Source organism: Protomyctophum parallelum (genome assembly GCF_964188405.1).
Source record: "Protomyctophum parallelum genome assembly, chromosome: 2".
Classification (NCBI taxonomy): Eukaryota; Metazoa; Chordata; class Actinopteri; order Myctophiformes; family Myctophidae; genus Protomyctophum; species Protomyctophum parallelum.
Genome location: NC_139699.1, coordinates 54,402,086 through 54,409,199, shown reverse-complemented (window position 1 = coordinate 54,409,199; position 7,114 = coordinate 54,402,086).

Sequence of the window (7,114 nt, the reverse complement as noted above, 5' to 3'; positions counted from 1 at the left end):
AGAGTGCGTTCAGTGTGCCTTATTTACGAACGACCAGTTACAACACACCATTCACACTGAGCAACCCTACCCTGAGGGTAGGGTTGCTCAGTGCGTGCACTCGGCACACCCGGTGCGCAGCGCACTGGATTTTCGAACGACAACGCACTGAGTGCACTGAATAAACGAACGACAAGAGAGCACACCAGTGCGTTCAGTGCGCATTTCCGAACGCGCCCTAGATGTAAGCAAGATGTAAGTGTCATGGCCGCCCCAATGCATTTTCAATGGAAGTCACATGGTTTGATACAACATTTTGGACTACAAGCTGTTGTATGGTTTTCGGCTGTGTTTCTACTGCCTCCCTTCCCCTCATACAACACAAATGTGTCAAACCATGTGACTCCCATTGGAAATGCATTGCGAGCTTGCATCAGCTATACATCTCATACAACAAGCATACACATCAGTCTGTTGTAAAGGTGTGAGTGAGGCCTTAAAGATCTAGAACGGTCCATTTTGTTACCAACTCTGCATCATTTAGCTAGGGACCACGTGGAACCCCCTCAAGGACCACTGGTGGTCCCGGGACCACTGGTTGAAAACCATTGAGCTATAGGATGCAATAGCTGACTAAACAATGTTGTCCTGATACCATTTTATTTAGATAGAGTACGCGAAGGCCTACAAGTACTTAATTTTTAGTACTCGCCGAGTACCGATAAGAGTACTTTATTTCTGTAGGAGTAACCACTTATTTTACCCCTTCTCATATATGCAAATGGTTCTCTGATCTACACTTTGTCATTTATGCTCGTAGATCGGCTGTTTTTGGTGATTTGCTGCAGTGTTGGGTCAGACTTGCGGTCGTTTGGTCAGACGTTGCATTCGTTCAGCCTAGTGTCAATTGGATGTTTTGGTCAAAGTATCGGAGCCGGTACTGAGTACTTGAGGGTGGTATCGGCCGGAGTAACCGATACCATTATCGTTGTCGGGACAACTCTATAAATTGCATAATAAATAAAAGGCAGAGACCCAGTCCAGAGCTTATTTGTTGCAAATGAAATGACTACGGTGTATATACGGTAAATGCATGTCATTTTACATATGTATAATTCATCTGTTATTGTTTTGTATTCTCAGATAACTCTTCGGCACTGCCCCCGGTGAAACCAAAACATCCCTCTCATTGTCGACGTGGGAAGAACAGCGCATGTTCTGACCCGCAAACACACCCGAGAATTCACACTGGAGAAGAGAAGTGCAGCCATACTGGAGAGAGGCCTTACAGCTGTGATCAGTGTGGTAAAAGCTTCCTCCATGAGAAAAACTTAGTGCACAACAGAATACACACAGGGAAGAAACCCTTTGCCTGCGATCAATGTGGTAAGAGTTTTTGTCATACGGGACATTTAAAGAGCCATCAGCGCATCCATACTGGAGAGAGGCCTTATGTGATCAGTGTGGTAAAGGTTTTTGTCATACGGGAGATTTAAAGAAACCTCAGCACCTTACAGCTGTGATCAGTGTGGTAAAGGTTTTGCGGCCATTAGTACATGATTAAAGACTCATCTGCTACTCCATACTGGAGAGAGGCCTTACAGCTGTGATCAGTGTGGTACAGGTTTTTGTCAGCTGGGACATTTAAAGAGCCATCAGCGCATCCATACTGGAGAGAGGCCTTACATCTGTGATCAGTGTGGATTCATGATACTTTTCTACATCGAGTTTGCCTTTGATATTAAATGACCACTTAAAATTAATGTGATTAAATGCTTTTATTTTTTAACAGCAATGTGTACAAACATGGACATAATGCATTAACTCCCAAACCCCTTGGAAACGAGATGCTGCATCTCTAGCTTTTTCTCTAGTTACATTTCCAAAATAAAACAAATAAATGTAGATGTCACTTGCCCTTCTGTACAGTCAGGAATACTAAAGAAAAGGCATTAGAACAGAAACGTAAAACATGCAAAATGTGTGACTTGAACGAAAAATGCATCCCTCAACGGTGCTTATTTCGACGGAGGGACACTAGGCGAGATCAGTAATTGCTTCAATGAGGCGGATATTATTGATGGTCTGGTCAGAAATGGAACTTGGGACTTGCTTATCGTAGCATTTTGGTAGCTGTGGTATGCTCCCTAACCGCTTGGCTACCAGGTCGCATGGATGGATTCAAATTATTGAAATCCTCAATTTAAATTAACATAAGACTGCTTTCACACACACCGCCAGCTGCTCTCCCTTCATGTCACTCTCAACATGGAGTATCAGTAGGCCTTTATTACTGATGTATAACAAAATAGATATAAAAAATCTCAAATTAACCGAGCACATACCCCTATGTTCTGATATATATGCTGTTAAATGACATCTTGCCTGCTTGTGAGACTAGTATGCATAATGTTCTATAGATGAATCCAGGAACGGGTCTCATGGTCGCAGCTTACGTATTACATATACACAAGGCTGCTGTACTTTATACCTCATGCTTAGTATGAGGTATAAAATACAGCAGCCTTGTGTTCATAAAACAGAAAGATTGGGTATTGGGTAAGACTGGCGTTATGTATCTTTCAGGACCTTTCACTGCTTCGTTATTTATTAAATAAAATAAAAATAAAATGTTATAGCGATCTTTTTTTATCATTTACTATAGTCCTACTATACCCTAAGAAATTACATCTGGCCACAAAAGATCACAGGATCAGTAAATCCCGTGATCTTTTGTGGCCAGATGTAATTTATTGGGGTCTAGTAGGACTATAGTAAATAATAAAAACATAAATCGCTATAAAATGTAAAAAACAGCTAAAATCCCTAAAACGAAAAAGCAGCAAATTAAAAAAATTAACACTCATCTTTTACTTTCTCTGATAACAACCTAAAACATGAACCTTGGTTGAAAAAAACGAAAGTTGTCCATTAACTATGGGGTCATTCGGGTTCATGAAGGTCTTCCGGTCACTCACAAGGTTTGTTGGGGGAACAAACTGTGACTCTACAGAGTTTGCTGTGGGAATAAACTTTATGATTGATTGATTGAAATATTTATTAACAGTTTGTAGAATTTACAGTACATTTTAAGCACAAACTCAATACAAAGACTGTCAACTGAGTGGACGACCCAATTAAGCATTACACTTGTTTACAACAGGGTCCACATTGTTCAATTCATCAAAACATTTAAAGACATACAAACATTTAGAGACATACAAATAGACATTTCTATGTAGCTAAAGTACAGAACAGGAATGTCCTCTCTCCACCCAATCTGTGCTACAACATCAGCAGATTATTGCAGCACTGCATGTGGGGGTCCAGTTAAGACCTTTGTGGTTCAAACAAAATGCTCCCGTTCAAGATGTGGCCACTGGCGGAGACATCTCCCACCGCGCTGAGGCGCTCCAACACAAACACTCTGACGCTAAGATCCACACTACAAACATCAGCAGCGCCACGCTGCTGTTTGTCCACAACAAACAATATCTCCTCTCCCACCGCCGCTAGCTGTTCATTTATCTTCAGCCGTACAGACTCCATTTGACGCTGAGTGTTCCTTCCTTCTTTCAGACAAAGACTTGGCTTCTTATTTTGCAGTCTTTATCTGCAGCCACCTGTGAATGTAGATTCAAAAGATTACTTGCAAATAAAAAATATAAAATATAAATATAAATATATATAAAAGAAAGTTGTTTAGATCAACACAAGAGTACATTTAACTAGGCTAACTTTGTATAGTCGTCTTGATCCTTGTCCACCAAGTTAAAACGGTAGTCTTCTCACTGAGTTATTGTACCTTAAATACATGAAGTATAAATAGCAAATGTTAGCAATAGTTTGCATAGAATCAACACAAAACCCTGAACATTTGTAGACTGTTTTACAAGGGCTTTCCCCATCTTACAAATTGATAGGTATTTCGGGACTAATATTGTAGATCTGTTATTTTGTGGATGGAAGTTTACATGTTCCCCGTGACTTATTCTTTATATTCCATGTGTCCTGCATAATTATGAATTGCCCTATGACTTAGATTTTATGTCACCCTGTTCCACTGAGTTTTCATCTCACTTCTTGCCCTTCTGTTCTTCTGTTCCACTAACTGATATTCATATCATGGCTATCGCTGCCCCGTGAGATCTTCTGTATGCAACATTCAGTGACGTCTTGCAAATATCTGCCCCTCTGTGAACAACATGTTATTTTGTCCTTGGTCTATATGCCCAGAGCAGACAGCAGTCTCCAACTAACTGGTTAGCTGCTTGTTATTGACTTGAGTTATGGACTACAAAGTCCCCTTAAACTACATATCCCATTGCATTATGCTTCCTGGTTTGGTATAAGAAGTGACAGTGAATCTTCCCATGGTTGTCTGACACATAAGATCTGTGTAACATAGGTCATACGGTACTCTATCTTGATTACAATTTTTTTTTTATATATATATATATACCGTCTCCATTGAGAGAGAATGCTATCTAAGGGGTTAGGGTAAGTGCTATGGCCCATAGCACTTACCCTAACCCCTTAGATAGCATTTTCTGTTGGCTTAGATAGCATTTGACACAGACTTATAGCATGTTATGTAGACAGCACTATAATTGTATTGTATATAGTCATAGCACGCCATAGTACATATGTATAGCATAGTAGTAAATATGTATAGTTTATATGTATAGTGTATGTATAGTTTCATTATATAGATATTCCACTGTTACTTTCTTAGCTTACGCATGTTTCATGATATTGATAAATGCTTTTATGTGATGTATTCCCATGCTTTTGTTCTTGCTTAAATGTAAGTCGCTCTGGATTAAGAGCGTCTGCTAAATGCCTAAATTGTAAATTGCTGTATGTGGAACTATTCTGTGCTCTCTGAACCAAAATGAATTGGCTAAAACATAATGCTCCTGACTGGATATCAATTCTTTCTGCGGACTAATCTATTCTATTGGGTATTTAAAGGTATTTTTCTAAAAGTATTTCATGCTTAAGGTATTTTTGTATTGATCATTCTCCTAAAGTATTCTTGTTAAAGCATTAAGTATTTTTTGTACTTTAAAAAGTATTTCTACAGTTCCGGCGTTTCAGCTCTGCTATCGAAGTTATTAAATTATTATACAGTCCTTTCTAAATTATCATTATTAAATCTGGAATCCTTAAATATTTCCATTACAAATATTGCAGTTTTAAAATCACACAAATGTCAGTTGGAACTGATTTACAATTTTGCTAAAAGAAAATCTACACTAAATTATGAAAGCTCAGTCCACACAGGCCTTTATTTAGCCTACAGTTTGGAAATGGACCATTCCAGAGCTAACCCCTTTCACAGGGTAGAAGATGAAGTCTTATTTACGTGCATACACCTCTTCTAATATAGGGGTATATATTGCAGCCTAGAGATATGATCTGATGTGGTGTGCTTGCTAGGCCTGATGTGTAGCCTACAACCTTTATTCAAATAGTTTCATTTGTATTGGAGTATGTGTGTGTGTGGGGGGGGGGGGTGAATGGAATCATCGTGCGTGCGCATATATGGCAGATCTCTCATGTTTAGGTAATTGTCACGGAAGCCATGGATATACACGTTTTAGATTATTTTACTGTACTCATTTTAAATACCCAGCAGTGTAATGGAACTGGAAAAGTACAGTACACATGAGTCATGTACTGTAGGCCTGTCCTTGAGCAGTAGTATATTTCAATATTTTCTTCCGCTACAAATAGTCTACTCTATCACAATTAGGCTATTTCATGACTTTGTCAAGTTAGGTTACTTTGTAGATTTTCAATATTATTACAAAACATACCACATAAGCCCATTTGTAGCCTATAGCCTACTTTGCCTATTCAAAAATATCTAAGTTCAACATGGGTGTGATTTTTGAGGGGTTTTGTCCTAACTCGTGTCACATTTGCCATTGATAATGAAAGGATAATTTACGTCATGTGTCTGAGCTGAGCAAATTGGCTTTTTTGTGTGTAACCTTGTTTTTGTCGAATACTGTCTGGACGGACAGCTCGCCCAACAGTATTGAACAACTCACCCCGGTGAGTTGTCTTCACTTTCTGACATTGCGGGGTGAGTTGTCTGTACTTTCCGTGGTACCCATTAGGCCTACAGTAATTCAATTTCGGATCTAACTATCGGTACCTACAGACGTGCGCAGTCACACCCTAATTATTTATTTATACTGAGCAGCATGGAGTGTTGGAGTTTGGAAGCGCTCGTTGGAAATCACTCAACCGTCCTGTACCACCTGTCTCTAAATGTCTGAATGTCACATAATGCAGCAAAATGTTGTGTTATTGAAAACAAGCACTTCCAAACTCTGACACTCAAATGCAGGACATTTCTTGACAGAAAGTAGCTCATAACGTTTCTATGGTGGATTTTTATGAAACAAAAACTTTGCAGATAGAGGATAATTCAAGCTTTTCGTACAGCTGCAATGTTGGTGAGTTTAACATTGTTTAATGCAATCAGACAGGACTTTTCTGTTTGGATGAATGGGCTGGTAAGGCCAGAAAGTAGTTTTTTGCCACTCAGTGGGCGTTCCCGCATAACTTCCAGGTATGATGATGTCACGCATATGCTCTATAGCAAAGCAATATTGACACCCCCGCCCCCCCCAACAATGATGATGATGATGATGGCTACTGCTAGTTATATTAGCATGCGAGAAATTACAAGTGACCTTATATAATCATTCAGCCATCTCGATTAAACAAATTAGGAGGGGTCCAGGTAATATTAACATATCTATGGCCAAGTTGCCAACACAGTTTCACACATTTCTTCAGAAGTTTAACACACACACACACACACACACACACACACACACACACACACACACACACACACACACACACACACACACACACACACACACTCTCTTATTTTATATTCTTGTGAAATATTCAGTAAAGTATTCTTGTGAAATATTCAGTAAAGTATATAAAAGAGCTCAAAGGGTACATATTCAGTCGGACACTCTTTGCGCAAACAACACTCACAGACAGCCGAAAGTGAAGACAACTCAACCCGAAAGTGCCTGAAAGTGAAGACAGCTCACCCCCGAAAGTGAAGACATCTGTGTATTTGATCTTGTATGTGTTTAAA